Here is an 18,417-nt window from a genome sequence, read left to right as displayed (position 1 = left end):
GCTTTAGCAGGGGGTTGGACTTGATGTAGAGGTCCCCTTGAACTCCTACAACTCTGTGATCCCTGCCATGCCCCATCCTCTTGGAAAGGAGCCACACCCTCCAACACCACCACCCTCCTGGTCTGCCTGTGGACCCCAACTCCTTACGTACATTCCAGTAAACCATCTCCCTGAAGTGGAGAGAGGAGAGTGGGAACTTGACTTCATTTGAATTATTCACACTGTCCACCTGCCTGCTGACTCTGCACCTCTCCCAAGCTAGTACATCTTCGGGTGGGCACGGGGCTGAAAAGCAGACTCCTGCACTGGCAATAATGGTGCTTGATGGCTTACACTAAATCTCCAATTACACGGCAAGACCAGCTGAAGCACTGCTGGGAAGAACTGCTCATTTGGTAACATTTTCACCTTTACTGCAGGATGAAAGTCTCGGATTTTTTTCCCTTAGCTTTCTCTGAAGCAGGAGTCCTAATGAGCGTTGCTGTGCTGTCTTTTGTAGCAGGAGCTGTGGGTTACAGGTGGGGATCTGATGAATTCTGCAGGTAAAATGAGGAATTTATGCTCGCTGCCTTTAATGTCAGAGAAAGGCACCTGGAGGAATGGATAGTCAGACATATTCACAAAGGATTTATTTGTGTGTTTTAAAAATGCATGAAACACATGGATAAAAATAGGTACCTTTTCATGCCCTAGTGTTTTGATGCCATTTAGTATCATTTTCCCCCAAGTGGAATTAATTTTATGTATTTCTGCTATCAGACCTAATGAGGAATATTGTCCTGCTATGACCCTCTCTGCTAGGCGTTGTATGCATAGCACATAGAATAAAAGAGACTGCTCCTAATTTACGGTCTTCTTTATCCCCAGTGGATGTGGGATTGGTAGCGCTGAACGCTCCGATCGCATTATGGGTACGGAGGGGACGCTAGCAAGGACTCCCTTTATGGTCTCACATAAACAGAACTAAATTGAGAAGACTCCATCTACTAATTGTAGTCTTTGTGCACATCTCCTCAGACCACAGAGGCAGAAAAAATAATCCAGCTGTACGCCATCAGGTAAAAAGCATTGTCTCTGTATCCTTGTCATTATACCCTGGGTAGTTTCCAAAGCACATCAAGGCTGCAGAACAAGGAGATCATCACAGCACTTTGGATTGTGCCAACCTATGTTTGAACTCGCACTGTAATAGTAACAAGCTCCAAGTCCCATTGACTGTTCTGTGCAAATCTAGCTTTTGTGTGAATTGCAAAGGAAATTTAAATTCCTGTGCTAATGCAAAATTGCAGGGCTTGAACTGCATATGAAATGAGTGAGTTGTTACCAGTTTTATATTAAATAGGAATGGAAAAATGTTCCTTTTTGAACCAAATACTGCTAGAAAATTATGAGCAATGCAAGGAAGATGCTAAAACCACAACATCCACAACATCTTTCGTGGGGAGGTTTAATTGGGCTACTATGAATATGTTCTCCTTAATTTGTATTATCATCTTGCTGGTGAGATTTCCTTTTTTCCATCCTGAAAATAACGACAACTTCAACGATATCTTTAGTGACACTACATATGTAGTCATTTATACCAGAGCTTCCCATAGGCCTCAAAATCCATTGTGGAATGATGCTTTTGAAACCTATAAAATGGGCAGATTGCAGAATTCTGTTCTTCACATCCTTAATCAGGCACTTCTGCTGACTTCAAAGTCGTTAATTTCTCCTTTTGTTCAGTGCATCTGCCTGTACTTTTCCTTCCTGAGATACTGTTTTATGCACAGTTTTTATAAATACTGCTAATCACATGCACTGACTATAGAAAAAAAAAGCCAGGCTTGTGTGATCTTTCTTTTTTTGTTTTTCTTTTTCCTACTGGAAAAATGCCACAGGGAAGATCTAACTGAAGTGGCTGCCACGATGGCTGCAGCTGGTGCCCTCTTCAGAACTGGGTTCCCCTTGTTACTATCAGCTTGCTGCTGCAAGCAGCAGGAGCCTGAGGGGGGTGAGAAGAGCACTGCTCCCAGCATCCTCAGAGCATCTCACAGTGCTTTATTGGAGTCACATGTTCAAAGGCACAGGGGAGAAAAAAGAAAAAAGGAAAAAAAAAAAAAAAAGATAAAACCTTGGTAATATCCTAAAAGCTTCTTGAAAACTATTAATCTCCTAATAAACCCCAAAAGGCTATCTGTCAAGAAGTTAATAAAGAAGAAATGTCAGGATGCCACATGGCTGCTACGACTGCAGGCAGGAGAGGAAATGAGATCTCAAGCAAAGAAGTACCAGCTATGTCATCTGGCACGTGATCTCTTATTAAAGCATCACTGATAGTCGGGATGCTGCCCTTTTTGTTTCTGCAGACATTTATAATAGCAGTACCTCTGCTGCTGGATTGACATTGTCAGCACAGAAGCCCGCTAGGGAAGAAGGCAACAAGTACAATCTGCAGGTGTGGGATCACCTTCTGGGTGCAGATGGGACACATGCATGACCCAGAAGTTGCCCTGCGTCCCACAAGCTGCACAGGTTTGCAGACAAACAGAGGTGTCCACAAAGAGGCAGAACGATCTATCAGGTAACTGCTGCTCAGCCTCCAACTTGGATCCATTCGTTGGCTTTGCAGCCAGCTGGGATTTCATTGATACCCCATTTCCACCACGCAGATCTGAGCCCAGGGGCAGAGTCCTGACCCTGCTCAAAGCCACTGAGCAAATGGCAGTGGGGGGAAGGAAGGCAAAGCAATCGCCCACCCACGGAGCCTCCGTACTGTACATGCTAGAAATAGCCACAGTCTCTGCACCACACTACTGACATAGCAATTACAGAATATCTTCCAGTAGGCCTTGAATGCCATTATTTTGCAGTGCTTTATAAATGTGGCCGAATTGTGAAGTCCTTTTTATGCCCTTTGTCAGGCATCTTGCTGACCAAAAAGAAGGTTTGGGAAAAAAAAGTGTCTCCACAGTAAAGAACAAAATCGGGATGTGCTTTCCTGGTTTACTGTACTCTCTGTCAAAACCAGGGCTTGGTTGGCAGCGAGCCCTGTGCTGCACAGTGGCAGCGTTCAGTGCAGCCCAGTGGGAGGAAGCAGGAGAAGGCAGGCTGACCAGATCAGGAAGTGCAAAAGAAAAGCTTAATTTCATTGTTTTGAAAGAGCTGAAAAAATCAAACCAGAAATATCAGAGGCAAATCACAAAAGGAACTCCTCATCAACTCTCTTCTTGAACAACTTCAAGCTTTATAAAATAGAAGGTTTTATTCCAGTGATAATAATTCTCATCTCCGCTCTGTCCATTTAGTCACACATATTTTTTTCTCTGCAGCTTCTGTCTACCTCAGATTTCTTCACCTGCCATGAAATCCTAATGTGCTCACTTCATCACTGACTCAGGCACCTAATTGGCCAGGCAGCTCTCCGATTGGGTCCCTTCTTCCCTGCTTTCCCGTCACATTATTTTTAATACTGTGGTTGCCTGGTAACCCTAACACCTGTGCTTCATTCCCTGTAATTTTACATGTTTCCCCCTGCAGGTCGCAATAAAAAACATTATTTCTGTCCTGACTGGTGTGTTGCTTCTTCACCTGTGCTTTCACACTACCCAACACTGAAGACAGACAAGTCACCCAAATATTGATCTCAGGCTTCTGTTTGTTTGTTTTTAAACTTAATAGGGCTGGAATCACTGCTAACAATCTTTCCTGTTTGGATAAACAGGTTGAGCAGTTGACTTTACATGCTTGCATCCCCCCAGGCCCACTTAGTTCCAGCTCCCTGGCATGAGATCTCCAGACCCACACAGGAAGGCACTGAGGGGTGAAGTAGGGCCTTACATCATACATTGATTCTAAGACCTGGAGAAAACAGAAAGAAATGTTCAGCTCAGCATCTCAGTGTGGCAGGGGCTGCTCGTCCCTGGGCCCAGACTGAATGAGTTAACACTAATGACTGAGCTAATGGAAGGTGGGGAGCTCATGCTTTTGCTAGGCCTGTAAAAAAAGAAAATGTATGAGCTATAATAAAGTGTTCCTCTTCTGTCAGGTAATACTGCATCATAGAGGATTTCTTTGCCAGGTAACTGGATTCTGCTTTGGGCAAAGCAAACTTGCGGGTCAGTATACCGGTGGCACAACAGGGCAGGAGTTTACTGGAGCCTTGTAGCTTGACAGCTAAATAGGACTTCTGGCTGCTCAGTTGAGAGTTTCAGAGAGTGGATTTACCTGGTCACTAGAGTTGTCTCTGAGAGGGTGTGGGTTCCTAGTCCTTTCCATTCAGAAGCTGTTGCGGAGGGCATCACTGTAGGCTTCCTTTTGTTGCTCTGTGAGCTCTAAATTATGAAGTCCTCTCTGGGATAGGGAACTACTGGTGCATCAGTGCTTTGTGTGGGCTCTTGGAACAACCACAGGTGCACAAGAAGTCTGTTCAAATAGTTCTGGAATGCAATTTGTAGAGGAATCTCATTCACAGGAGCATCCATCCCTTCTACTGCAGGAGTAACATACTCCTCATCATAGGCTGCATTAAAAAAAATGGTGAATTTTCCTTTTCAAATATAGATAATCTTGTATTTGGCTTTAATTTGTCCCAAAGAGGCAAGGTCAATCCCTTTGGTATCAAAAAATATCAAACCATCATGTTGGTGTTGCATTTTCCACCATCAGAGAATGAGATACTAGTCTTGCTGTGCCATGTCACAGAAGCAGAAGGAGTGACCCTGCCCTCATGATGTACAATGCTGGAAGTGCTCTTGTTTGGCAAGAGGATACTCTGCACATAAAAGAAACTTTCATCGGGAGATATTCTCTCAACCACATCAGCCAAGTGTGGTATGCCAGTGGGTATTTGGCATAAGACTTCGATATGGCCTTATGCCAATGGGTACTTGGCATAAGACTTCAATAGGAAAGGGTAGGTTTAATTAATTAAGCTCCCAGCACAGAGATTCACCATGTACTCCAAGCAAACACAAACCTGCTCTTATACCACAGCTTCATCTGTATAACTGAAAATACCACAGCACCTCTCTGCGTTGCACCCTGCATTAGAGTCTGTAGGGATGTGGCAGCTTAGAGAATACACTGTGATAGCTGCGCATCTAGCAAAGAATTGGTCATGTTTTTCTGTCAGTGCAATGGAAAATGGAGCAGGGATGTTTACAGATTAACAGGCAAAAGATCTTAAGTGATCATCTTCCCTGCTTCCCTTTCTCCAATGTTTTAAATATCTCCTTTGCTGAAGAAGAAAAAGCCAAGATGGCAGAGCAGGAGACACACAGGTATAGCTGATCTACTGGAGTGAAGCCAAAGAAGCAAAGCTGGGCATGTGTTCCTGTAGTACTTAGCACAGCGGGGCTCCGCTGGGACGCTAAAGCTATCATGATCCAGTGATAAATAATGATAATAGGAACATCGGGAGATGAATACAGACCTGTTAAATGTCCTACAAATCTGCCCAAAATTAACATTTACCAGCAGAAATACAGCACATGACTGACCTTCATAGCTTGATTCAGTGCCATGCAGTGTAGACTGTTGTCTGAAGGAACAGAAGGTAGTGCAGGGCAATGAATACCTCCACCAATAAGGCTGTTTCTCCAGGACAGCTTTCCCCAGTGCAGAACAGATCTGCAGCGAAGTGTTTTGTTCAAATATCAGGCACTGCATCTAATAGCGCAGTGGAGCCCGTTCCTAACATAGTCAGCCTGGGCTCTGTACTGAAAAAGGATGTCATGAGCCTTACCAATCTCTACTGCCTTCTTCACCCAGCCCCATAATATACTGTTAACTCTTGTTTACTGTCCATCTCTTTATCAAATCTTTCAATCACGTTAAATGACTTTTCTGTTTCCAAGTTGTAACAGGATTTGGATTTAAGGAAGATTCAGCTAAATGAGTAGCCTTCTCTTTGTATACCCTTATCAAAGCTGTGGTGAAAGAAATGTCCTTCAAACTCAAGCTCTGTGTTGGCTAGAGTATCTTTTCTATGCACATTAACCAGCTATACAGCTCAAAATGATCATTCTTTCCTTAAAGGAAAAGGCGAGTAGAGAGAAATATAGTATGTTTTATGACTTAGTAGCATTCGAGAAGAAATTTGGACTTCATTCTGGGCAGAAAAAACATTTTTTTCTTACTGTATCTCAGACAAGTATCGTGGATACAGAAGCTGTAACCTGAATTTCTATATTGCTCACGGGTTTCTAGTTTCTCATCCACAGTGGCTTTTATGGCAGATCAAATGTTTCCTGTGTCTTTGAACATTTACAGAAGTGGACATGGAAAGCTGTAGTCATCACACATTTCTCTGTCTGTATGATTCTTATTTGTTAAAATTCATATGTCTGTCTATCCTCCATAGTCACTATTTATCAGATTTATCAGTGTATTTTAAAATCCCTTTCAATCCATCTACAGAATATATTAAATGTTGTAAATTCTTGCTTTACATTCCAAAGATCTCAGGCCTCTCAAATCAGGACACATTGACTTTTGCATTTGTGAATACTATTTTTCTGAAGCCTGACTACCTTCCACCACTGATGGAGTGGAAGTGACTACAGAGGGCACTTGTTTTCTAAATACTAACCATATCATCTCCCATACCAATTTTCAATGCTTGTCTTTTGTTTCAGTGACAAGCAGAATCTAGTCCTTTCCAGGAGCTGCCTTCCTCATTTCTGTTACCCTGAGACCTCAGCTGGTTGGGCAGATAAGCCCTGGATTTATTAGCCCAAGGCTACATCACAATATCACCTCCCAAATACAATTTAAAATTCATCTGTGAAGCTACAAAGACATTGCAGCTTATTCAGTCAGTCTTCACAAGTCAACTATTTCATAAAATACTTGTTGCGATATAAAAGTGACCTGCTCTCTTTCAATCTGTAGAAGACTGTGCCATAATGATCCAATTTGTAATGTGAGCACAACACTAAGTGATTGTATCAATTTCTGTATCCTTAATGCAGCTCAAATATCGCGTTTCAGCATCCATCATAACTTTTAAACCCTCTTAATGCATACGATAAATAGTTAGATGCAAGTTTGCCTATGCCTGTCATCTCTTCATCCCCTCGCTCACTAGTAAAATGCTAAAAACACATTATACATTTATAAGGTAGCTTTATACATTGGTTTTGGACCGTATTCCCAGTGTCCTGTACCGGATTCATCTGAGAATCCTCATCCCAGTAGGTGGTGCTACGGGATATATAAGAGGCGTTGGGTCTGTTGGGAAAACTGGGAGTCAGGGGAGAGGGGTGGTAAATTAATTTGGTTGAGATCCATAGAGGTGTTGATAAGAGGCTGGGCTTCAACCTTGTGCCTACGTCACCCGACCTAGATTGCATTCCCCTATATATATATATATGTACACACATACATACAAGTTACTTCAGCAACAGCAATTAAGCAGAAAGAATAATCAAGAAACTAAACTAATTAAATGAGTTAGCAAGTAAACAACCAGAAGACAGTTGTACCATATCCATGACTCCCAGTGGACTGGCTCAATTCCCACCACCCCAAAGCCTCTCAGTACAAAATGAGTGATACTGCTAATAAGGTCAAGCATAGCTTATTCTTCTAACTGCTCTACATTTTTCAGTACTGGTGTTTCTCAACTGTGATAACAACACTTAAATAATTCTACAACTTCCAAAAGAGAGACAACAGCCCAACAAAGAGATTTTTCTTGACTGATTCTCACACGCAAACAGCCCTTGATTGAAAACCAGTGGATTATGAATTACATAAAATCTGGACACTGAAGTTATTATTCATGCTGCCTGTCCTATGCACCTAAATAATACATATTTCCACATATTGCAGAAACTCTCTGAAGTCACTGAAACGACTTTCCTTTTCATTTTAAAGCATTGGTACCGTGTAGCTGAAACACACACAAATGGCTGGAACTGTAGAAATGAGAGCATTTCAGTAGGCACCACCAGTTTGAGAATCAAAAATGAATGTAAGTTTCCAAGTCATACCTTTGAGAATAGTATCTTGACTCATTGCCACAATGACAAGTCCTAACAAGTATTTTATGGTATGAGCCTGTGTTCCTTCCCATCTGATTTCATTACTCTCCAAGGTATCAAAAGAGATTATTACAGGAGTTGACTTAAGAGCTACTAGGGCTCCTAGTATTGATCTTTTTTTTTTTTTTTTTTTTTTTTTTTAATTATCCTGAGATCTTCTAGAACTTCCAGTGTCTGGATTCTGAAAAATAGTCTTGTTTTCCCCATTGTTAAAAAAGGCTGACATAAATACCAGAGCAACTCCAGACTAGTTTGACCCTGATCCCAGTAGAATCAGGGGCTAGTGGACAGGAGATGCAACCAGAGAAGTAGAGGCATGGTCAATATCAGTCAGCTTGGTTTGTTGCAAAATAAATCTCACCAGGCAAAACTGGCTGAGAAATGAGATCGGTCTTATTTACCACATGTATATGGCATGGCATTTGTGTTTGTCCTTTATGAAATTCTAACTAAAAAATCAGTATACAAAAATGAGCATTGCCCAGGTCTGGTGAAACAAAAAATGTTTCATTTACCAAATGCAAAAAATGATAGTAGATGACAGTCTTCACACAGAGGACATTCTAATATTGTCTTTCAGTAATCTGTTATTTAGTCAGTGAAATTCACCTCCACAGAAATGTATTTCCCTGGAAAAACTCAAGATGCCCTGAAAATTTTAGAAAACTTAAAAGGAAACAAATGAACAAGTTGGTTACGTTTTAAAAGGTGAGTACAATACCTGATTTTGAAGCGAGGCTTATTGGGCAGAACTGGGGAATAAAGAAATTACAGGTGACAATGCAGTTTAGTTCCAGTGTCTGCACTTATGAGGTATTTAAGGAATTCAAAAAAGAGCTGTAGAGCTGATGAGTAGTTTAGAAAACCTCTGTTTCCAGCAAAGGATTAGTGTAACTTGCTCTATTCAGCTGAACCAAGAACAGACCACAGTAAGTCGACAAATAGCTGTCAAGACAAAAGATTTTTTTTTGTTACAGTAGCCACCTGTGCAATCTAGCAGAAAAAAAATACATCAAGATCTGATGATTAGAAGCTGAAAGAAGACAGACTTGGTAAGACAAAATAATGATGGCAATCAGCCCCTGGAATAAACCATCAAAAACCCCGGAAGATTTTAAGTCAGGACTCAATGTCTTCATAAATAAATTTCAGAGCTCAAATAAAAATAAGAAACTGTAATCACAGACCACCAGTTAAGATTGCATTACCTGTTTTACAGAGGAGATTAGAACAGATGACTGCAATAGCTCATTCTTGCTTTCAAAATGGTGAATATGAAATGTAGTACATTAAGCAATGTTACAGCTTGCAAACAGAGTTCCGGTTGTGTGCTGAAAAATGACAAATCCAAAACACTCACTGCTTATCGTTGGCTTGTTGTTGTTGTTTTTTGTGACACCATTTGCCTTTTGATCTTTTGATGTGACAAGTGCCAAAACAGCCCTACAAATCTGCATTCTAAATATTAAGGAGGTCATACGAGCAACTTCATAACCTACATTAATGTAGATATTTTCATTTTGGAGGAAAAGTATTGATTTTCTTTCTGTTCAGTCAATATATGTTTGGCTAATATAAATTACGGGAATAATGAGAACAAGACAAGGTGACATTTTGATGTCAGGCCCGTTCTTGGCTTACCTTCTGGTTTCACATGAATTCCTCATACACTGCATCTGACCTCGGCACGCCAAAAACCTAGAAAGCTGCAGACTTGGCAGATTTGCTGACAAGCACCAAGAAAATCTGTCCCATATGCCCACACACTTCACTGTTATGTGCACAGTCCTCTGAATTTATGCAAGAAGGATTCTGCAAGTCCATCTTTGTGGAAGTTGTGTCTTCCTGACTATAGCTGGAGCAGATGAAGCCACAGTAATGAACAATCAGGCTGCGCACTACTCTATTCTCTGCATGGGTTCAGGACCAGATGTGGTGGAACTAAAGGACTGCTATTACTGTGCTTTTGTTATTCTGCTACTGCAGAACAAATGCAGTAGAAAAGATTAGGTATTCTGTACTTCTGCTTGCATGTATTCATACTTTTCCAAAAAGGCAATCAAAGTTCCTTTCAGACTCTAATGCTATTTGTGCTCATTTAGAAAACTGTTTTTCCCTTTAACCACCTCTCTCCACTGTGCCCATCTTGGCACATTTGGCTACTCGTTTGGGAATAGTATGTACCTTTTTTTTGGTAGTGATCCGTGCCTTTAGACTCTTGACTACAGTCCACCTCTGGTATAGACTGGAAAACAAACATGGCATGCAATTTCACAGATTTATCTGTAGAACACAGTGAGTCAGGTCTCAGAAATCCTGCTCACTATTCCTACCAGGGGGATTACTAAAAAAAGGTTGGTACTTTTTTTCTTTTTTAATTAATTTAGGATTAAATTGGTATCTCCAGAGAACAGTTGTCTGGTTACCAAATGCTACCGGACAGATCAAAGGGTTTTGCACATTTTGCCTCTTTATGACTCAACAGGGATTTTTCACTGCCACTGCCACTCAGGTTTGCTTCCTCACACCTGTGCTGCTGTGGCCCTGCTTTAGAAATGATGTTTTTCACGCAGGTTCCAGCCATCACTTCAGCTTTCAAGAAGTTGCACCAGCTCCGTCTTCAACCATCCGTTGCTTCCTCCCTGAAGTGCAAAAGTACTGCTTTTACTGTAGCATTTTCCTTTTACTTCCTCATCCAAGACACCTCTTTCCTTCATCTTTTCCATTTTCCACACTATTTTTGGTCTTTCTTATTCTCACTGCATCTGATTTCAAAGTTCCTTCTCTGGGGCATCTGCTGCTCTTGACACCATTGATTCTCTGTTTTCAAAATCCTTGCAGAAAATATATTTGCTCCTTTCCCTAACTAGTATTTAACTGCTGTTTGTCTTGATACCATGCAGTATTTTAAATAAACATTGGACTGGAAAAAAAAATTACTTTCATCTTCCACTTCCAACATACATCAGGACTATACCTCTGGTTTTAGTAGGAGTCATATATAGTAAAATTTTTACACATGACATTATGAAGGAGGAGACGTTATTAATGTATGAAGACAGGAAGCTCATAGCTGCAATCCAAGACAAAGGAATTTCCAGCTTGAGATACTCATAGCAGCAACTTCCCACGTCTCTCTGACAGCATGGGCTGTACTATGCAATGACTTTCATACTCTGATCCTCCAAGGAGAGTGCAGGCTGAGGACAGTGGATCACGAATGTAGCTTAAAACTGTCTTCCTTTTTTTGAGAAATTTGGAAGCGCTGCACTGAAACAACCTTATTTTACCTGGCTTATTCTGACCAATAGGCACAGGGCAGGCAGGAACAAGGACAAATCTCAAAACATGAGAGAAAATTCAAAAGCCAAGAGAGCAGCCAAAATCTCCTCAACAACAGAAAGCCGCCTCTTCCTGAGCTGCCAGGACATTGCTGCTCCAGGCTAAGACATTCTGGTGACAGCTGGGCTCAGACAAGCAGGGCCATAAAGGCTGCTCTTCAGACTCTTCTCAGGGCGATACAGCTAATATCAACTGTGCTCAACAGCTTACAGGAAAATAAATACCTTTAAAATCAGTATTACAATGCAACGGCAGTGTGTGGCAGGAATCACCATATAAATGCTAACTTTCAGCAGTGAAATCCTCGGCGAGCTTCGATTAAGCAGTGATAGTGCTAATCTCTACACGTCTACACTTGGGACCTCATACTTGCAGCATCACATGGCTCCTCTGAATGAGTCTGAAAGCTTTGCATAGACCCAGGCTTATTAGAACTTCTCTCCTCTCTACAGGATGAAGCAATGATGTTTCCTCACTTAAGGCTCATTTAAGCTTCCACTGCGCTGCACACAGGATTATACCGATACCACACTGTCCTGGCCACCTTCCATCACTGCAGTGTCCTGGGAGATGGATCTGGCCTGGAAAGCTGCCTTGGTGGGAACAGAACCATTTCTGCAACAAAAGAACAAGGCTGAGAACCCCACGATGTGAACTGCAGGCCTAGAGTAACGCACAGATGGTAAGCCTGCAACCATGCTGTCTGGGGCTTTACGCTCACCAGAGCTCACAAATTTATTTCTAGCAAATCTGGGATTGTGTGTCCTCAGGAAAACCCCACATGCTGCTGAAGGATGATGAATGTTGGGGATACAGCAAGAAGCATTCCTTTTTTTAGAGCCTATCTCCCTATTTCGGCTTTCTTGTGAACAGATCAGCCATCCATGTGCAAAATGGCCTTAAAGATCTCCAGTTTACACTGCAGTTTGCACTCAATCACTTCTGTAGATATAAGAATCCCCGTGCTCAGCCATGGATCTGTCTCTGGGACAAAAGGATCCATCTGCTCAGCTGCACACTGCAGCACCCTCGGCACGTTCGGACAGAGAGAACAGCAAGCTGACTAAATACATCCAACTGGAAAAGTAAATGGGAATGCATTTGCACTGAAATTCGACCCAGGACCTGCAGCCGACATTCCAAACTCAGTAACAGCACAAGAGTATTAAAGGTCAGGAGAGTGAAACACCTTCATCTCACCTCTTCCAAAGATAGCACAGCCGGCTGAATGGCAGGGCCTCCCAATGCACCACTGGAGCGGCTAAGTGCTCACTTAGCAGAGAGCACCATTTACTGCATCACTGACCACACACCCTCAGTCAGCCTGTGCTTCCTTAGGGCCGTTTGCTTGGCCGTACCACCACGGTTTGCAGAGGCATGTGAGAATGGGCAGGAGAACCACACAGCCCTTCCTGCTCCCATCACTCCAGCCAGCCGTGTTTAGTACACCGATGTCCTGTCCAGAGAGCAGCATTCTGCTCACGGTCAGGCACGACAAAGTGGCCAACTACTGTACCTCCACCTTGACAGAGAACAATAAAACCAGATGCCACACTGAGACCACTCACAGAAGCCCTGGTTTTCAAAGGTTTAGCCAAACCAGGAACTTTCCAGACACCTTTGCTTGTTGTGAGATCTTAACTCCTTCACGTGTTGCTGGGATGGGTCTCAAAGAGGCAGCTGCTCTCCTAGCAGGTCTGCTTGCTCTGTGAAATGAGTGCTCACAGCCTTCCTCCTGCAGTTCAGCTGTAAGGTGGGTAAGCTGTAAGCGACTAGAAGCACAAATGTCCCCATTTGATCCCACTCTTCATTTTTAATCTCATAAACAGTGATAGGGTTGAACCACCGAGCTGAGAGGGACCTTTCTTTAAGCTCAGGTGTAGCTGGACGCACACTTGATCCTGCCTGCATGTTATTGTGGAAGAATGCAGCTGAATGAGAGTTACAGCCCTACGTGCAAAGTAAGCCCAGTGGTTCTGGTGTTAGTTCTGTTAGTAACTGGTGAGTTATGAAAAATGCACACTTGTCCTGGAAAGTGGTCACAACCCCTGCCTGATCCTGCAGGTGTAAGCAGGGTGTGTAGCCAGAGCTGCATGTCTCTTCTGAGTGCCAGCAATTTGGGATACATGGAGTGTCAGTGAATTCTGGGATGCTTTTTATGTTGTTCAGTAATCCTTGATCCAGTTATGCTTGCACACTATCGGGCTTGACTCATACTCAGCTGACTTCCTCCTCACTCCTGTACAGATTTGAAGGCAGGTGTACTCCAGTACACCTTATCCAGTGACATGATCCTCACCAGTCTGGAGCTGCCTGCCTTTCACCTGGGCAGTCCCTTATTCCCCATTAATGCTGCACAATGTGCAGTGCTTCAGCAGTCTGGGAATGAGACTTCACCTTCAGGAAGGGCCTGAGCAGGTGCCCTGCTAGTGACAGCAGGAGGCTGATGCACGGAGACACAGTCCTTGATGCTGTGGTATAACATGGAGCAGTCCTGCTTATCTTCCCAGGGCAGCAACAGCTGGGCTAGCAGAGAGAGAGTCTGCTTCCTTCCATAGGGTCTCTGGAAACCTTTGTTCTGAGCTCAGATCTAGGTCACTGCTAATTCAAAAACCCCTCACTGTGCTCTTTTGTTTGGTGTAGATGTACTTTTGGAACTAGGACAGTCTTGGATGCTGGTAGATAAGATAAAGGAAAAACGAGGGGCGAAAGATACAGGAGAGCCTACTTTGCAATTCTCAGTACTTGCCTGCTGAGGAAGATGTATTTTTTTTCCACAAATCTACTCTTTTTGTACACAACAGAGGAACAAACCTCACTACCCTCCAGTTTGTTCTGAGCACAGTGCAGGAGCTCTCCCAGAGCTCCAGGGATGGCCCAACAGATTGTGACTGCAGCCTGCAGGTGGCCTGTCACCATAGATGACAAGAGATTAAGAGGGCTTCTCAAATTTCGTGGCAACATTCTCTTCCCTTCTGGTGCAACCGAACAGTTCTACAAATCAGAGAACTCATTCTTAATTAAAGTGCAAAAAAAACCCACTTGGAATGATGACATGGGTTGATCTGGCCTCCAGTGCCAAGGCTCTCAGGCAGCTCTCTGCCATCACCTTTATGAAAACGAAGGAATCCAGTATGTTAAAAGCAGTCTGCGACGCTCATCCTCACTCTGAGCAGCTGTTCTGTTTTACCATCTACCTCTTAATGTTTTCCATCAGCAAATATTTCTGTGACAAAGATGCTGCTCATCCACACGCCTAACGAATGGCTTGTCACAAAGACGCTCTTGTTTGCCTGCAAACATCTCTATTGGCTGTTCTTCTCAGGTGCCAGGAACCCTCTCTCCATCACGCAGGCAGCAGGGACCGGTGACCAGCCGCACACATGGCCCAGGCTGCAGGGAAACATGCACGAGGGACGCGACGAGCGAAGCGCTTTGTGTCTGGGGAACACTTGTAAACAAAGGAGCTCCAGTGCTAAGAGAAATCAACTGCAACAAACGACACGGAGAGATCAAAGGACTATGCACCGAGGTGGCAACCCCTTCTTGCATATGATTTTATTTCCCTTTCCTCTCTTCCCTAGATGTAACTACATGTGACAATCTCCCAAGCAAAGAATTTCAGAGGCTTCTCTGCCTTTGTTTTCCCAGGTCTTTCAGAAGCTCCGTCTCTTCTTTTCCCCATAGGTAGTCTAAAGGCTGTGGTGCAGAGCTTTACATACGATTTGGAAATAAATAATGGATGATTGACTAAGCTGGTGACAGACTTTAGCGGCAGCAGCTGTGCGTGCTGGAGGCTGAGGGCAGCCTGGGTACTTATTCTCTTTCCAGCTGAATGGCGGCAGGCAGGAATCTCTTCTCCCATTCGCAGGGACTCGGCACCATTTTCATCACAACCTGGTTTGGGTTCATCTGGGGAGCTGTGAGGCTTCTGGTCTGCCTCTCCAGCTGTCCGTAAGGACTTGGTGGGACGACTCTCACACCACCACCAGTCCCATCAAAGTCAGTGCATGGACAAGAACGTCCCTGTTCATTGCATGGGAGTTGGGCTAGATGGCCTTTAGGGGTCCCTCCCAACTCAAATGATTCCATGATTCCATCCTATGATTTTGTGATTTAGATTTGAGACCTCATAGCGTCCCTAAAAGTTGTAATTGGTAAAAATCTAACCAACACCAGAAATGATACAGCAAATTCACACCCAGCTAGAACAGTGCAGCCACAAAGACAGGTGCTCTGCCTGCTTAGCTCACACTCTGTTCTTTACAGCACTGTCCAGAAATGTGAGGAATCTGCCCTATGTCTGCCTGTCAATTAATCACCCGCTTGGGCAGAGACAAACCACTGCAGCCAGGAGAAGGCCGGAGGATCTCGTGGCTCTGTGCCCAGCACCTTTCTCCGTATTTACGGTTTCACCCAGCAGCGCATCTCCACACTGCAAATGGGACCCCACCAAGACAATTCTTTTCAGGTAGGCTACGAGCAGGAAATTATGGTTTAGTGAGTCACAAATCCTAAAATACCACTATGAGGCATGTGGCTGCTGCAGCAGAATAATAACAATAATAAAGCAATGCGAGCGTACACATTTGGAATGCGCGAGGAAATCCTCCACGTGTGGAGGAGGAGAGACAGGCACACCCAGGCAGCTGCCAGCTCTGCTGCACCTAGGGGCAAGCAGACAGACACACAGACAGACAGTCAGCACACCCCAGCCAGCACGGAACGAGACAGATAAGCACTGTGCTGCTGCGGACAAAACCTCACCAGCAGGCACAGGAGCTGACACTGACCAGCGCCGTGACCTCATCCCATGGCACGCAGCTGAGGGCTACGAACCGGCCTTATTTTATTTATCTGAACGCACGCCTCACTTCTCAGCACGGCGTACGTATGTGGCACACAGACCTGCTCTTTCTCGTGCTGTCAGGTTTTCAAGCTGGGTGTCAATAGAGGTGCTGATCGTCCCCAAGAAAGGCCAGTGTGGTGCCCTCTGACGGATGCTGCAATGTTTCTCAAGCATCTTAGTGCAACCAGTGCATTGCTCAGCTCCTCTCCAGGAGGACAGAGCTGATGGGCTACTCTGACCTTTGCTGCCTGTCCTACACTAACCTGATTGCAGTTTTACGTCATCTGTGTGGGAGATCCAAGTGGTCAACAAACAGCAAACAATTGGACACTGCTGCTACCACCTATTTTGGGATTTATGAAGTTGTAACATCCCTCTTCACAGTCACTGCAATCTGGCAGGAAGAGAGCTTGGACGTTTCTGGAAGAATGACAGGATGGAAAACTCATCTGGGTGCTTGAGCAGCACTTGGGACTAAGTCTCAGTGTAGTACACCCAGTACAGTCCAAAACAAGAGGAGCACTTGCTTTTACCATTATTCTGTGACCTCTTCCATCCCCACCACACCCACGGTGGCAGTGAGCACTGCCAGACTTCTACACAGGAGAAACTTCAGCTTTGCACAGCTTGCCTCAGTCACCCGCTGAAGAGCAGTTAACAACGGAAGAAATCTCAAAGATTTCCTTACAGACCAATGCACAGGAAGGAAGAAGGGTCCCCTATGTCCCAGAGCCTCGAGACCGCACACGTTTGTGGGCTCAGGCAAACCAACCCCAGGGCCCAGCCACGCTGCCACACCCCTCTAAGAGCCCACTCCCTCCCCACGTCTGCCACTCAGACCCAAGGGATGCAGTGTCTGCGACGTTCCCTTTTCCCCCTGGCAATGTCAGAGCTCCAGCGCAGGTGACACGCAGTGTCCTTATGATTCTCCTGAGCAGGAATCAATATCGGTAAGATGAAACCTCTGGAGTCCTGTGAACTTACCTTGAGCAATGTGACTAGCAGGAGGACAAAGCGTTGCCCAGCAGGAATGTTCCTTCCTTAATTTTTAGGTCCCACACATCATTTCTACTCTTTTACTGCCCTCTTTGCCTCGCTGGACTTCCTGACTTCCAGACCATGCACACTTGGAGCAGAAACATCTGTCTTATCTTGTGCTCGACACAGGGTACCAGAGAACACTGAGCATCTGTTTGCAGGACATGAGGCTTTACGGAGACAGGTCTGCCGGGGCACCTGGAAATCAGAGCAGATGAAATCAGCTCAGCGCGGCTGAGTACCTTAGCTCTAATTTTCAAAACCATGCTATTACCACAGGTACGGTGGCACCCGCTTCTCCATGACCCTCCCTGAGATGTCTGTACTCGCAGCTGAAGCCACGGCCACGGTGAGGCCCAGAGGCCTGGCAGCAGCCCCACAGCACCAGGCCCAAAGCACTGCCTGCTAAGCAGGAGATGCCCAGCCACCGGCTGCACACCCACAGCCACGCCAGCACGAAGCTGTTCGCCAGCGCTGTGCCACAAGGCCGCACGTATCTCACAGGGAGAACCGGGCCTCCATTTTGAAGCTTCCTCGTGGTTGCAGAGCTTGAGCACACCGCCCCACCCGCACCTCCAACACGGGAGGGTTACACGAGTGATGAAAACGCCTCTCTGTGTTTTCATCCATCTTCTGCTCTTACAGCACGAGGTGTGACCAACAAAGCACCCTGGAGCCACGGTGCACCCGGAGGACATGGAGCTGCGCAGGGCTCAGCTCACCTGAGCTGTACGTGCGTGGTGCTGACGGCCGTGCTCTTGTGTGCGTGTGGGGAAAGCTGCCACAGAGCCCTCGAACCTGGCAGTGTCCTGCCTACCGGTGGGCATCCACCCGTTTGTCAAAAAATGGGAAAACCCGATTGAGGAAAATGTAAGCCCCCTGAGGGGCGGGTGCCGGGGGCAGGGGAGCCGCCGGGGCACGGCTTCGGTGCCCTCATGAAGAGGACGCAGCCACCTGCTGCCCGCTGCCGCGCGGCGAAGTGAGGGCTCGCGCCCCGAGGGCGGCGGGACGGGAACGGCGAGGGCGGTGGGGATGGGGATGAGGAGGGGACGGGAGAGCGAGGCGGCTCCCGGGCTGCGGAGGGGCGCCGAGGCGAAAGGAGCCGGGGCTGTCCGGGGGGCGGCGGTGCCCGCTGCGGGCGGCCGGAGGCGGGGGCGG

The sequence above is a fragment of the Gallus gallus genome, chromosome 5 (genome assembly GCF_016699485.2).
Source record: "Gallus gallus isolate bGalGal1 chromosome 5, bGalGal1.mat.broiler.GRCg7b, whole genome shotgun sequence".
Classification (NCBI taxonomy): domain Eukaryota; kingdom Metazoa; phylum Chordata; class Aves; order Galliformes; family Phasianidae; genus Gallus; species Gallus gallus.
Note: the sequence above shows the minus strand (reverse complement) of the source record.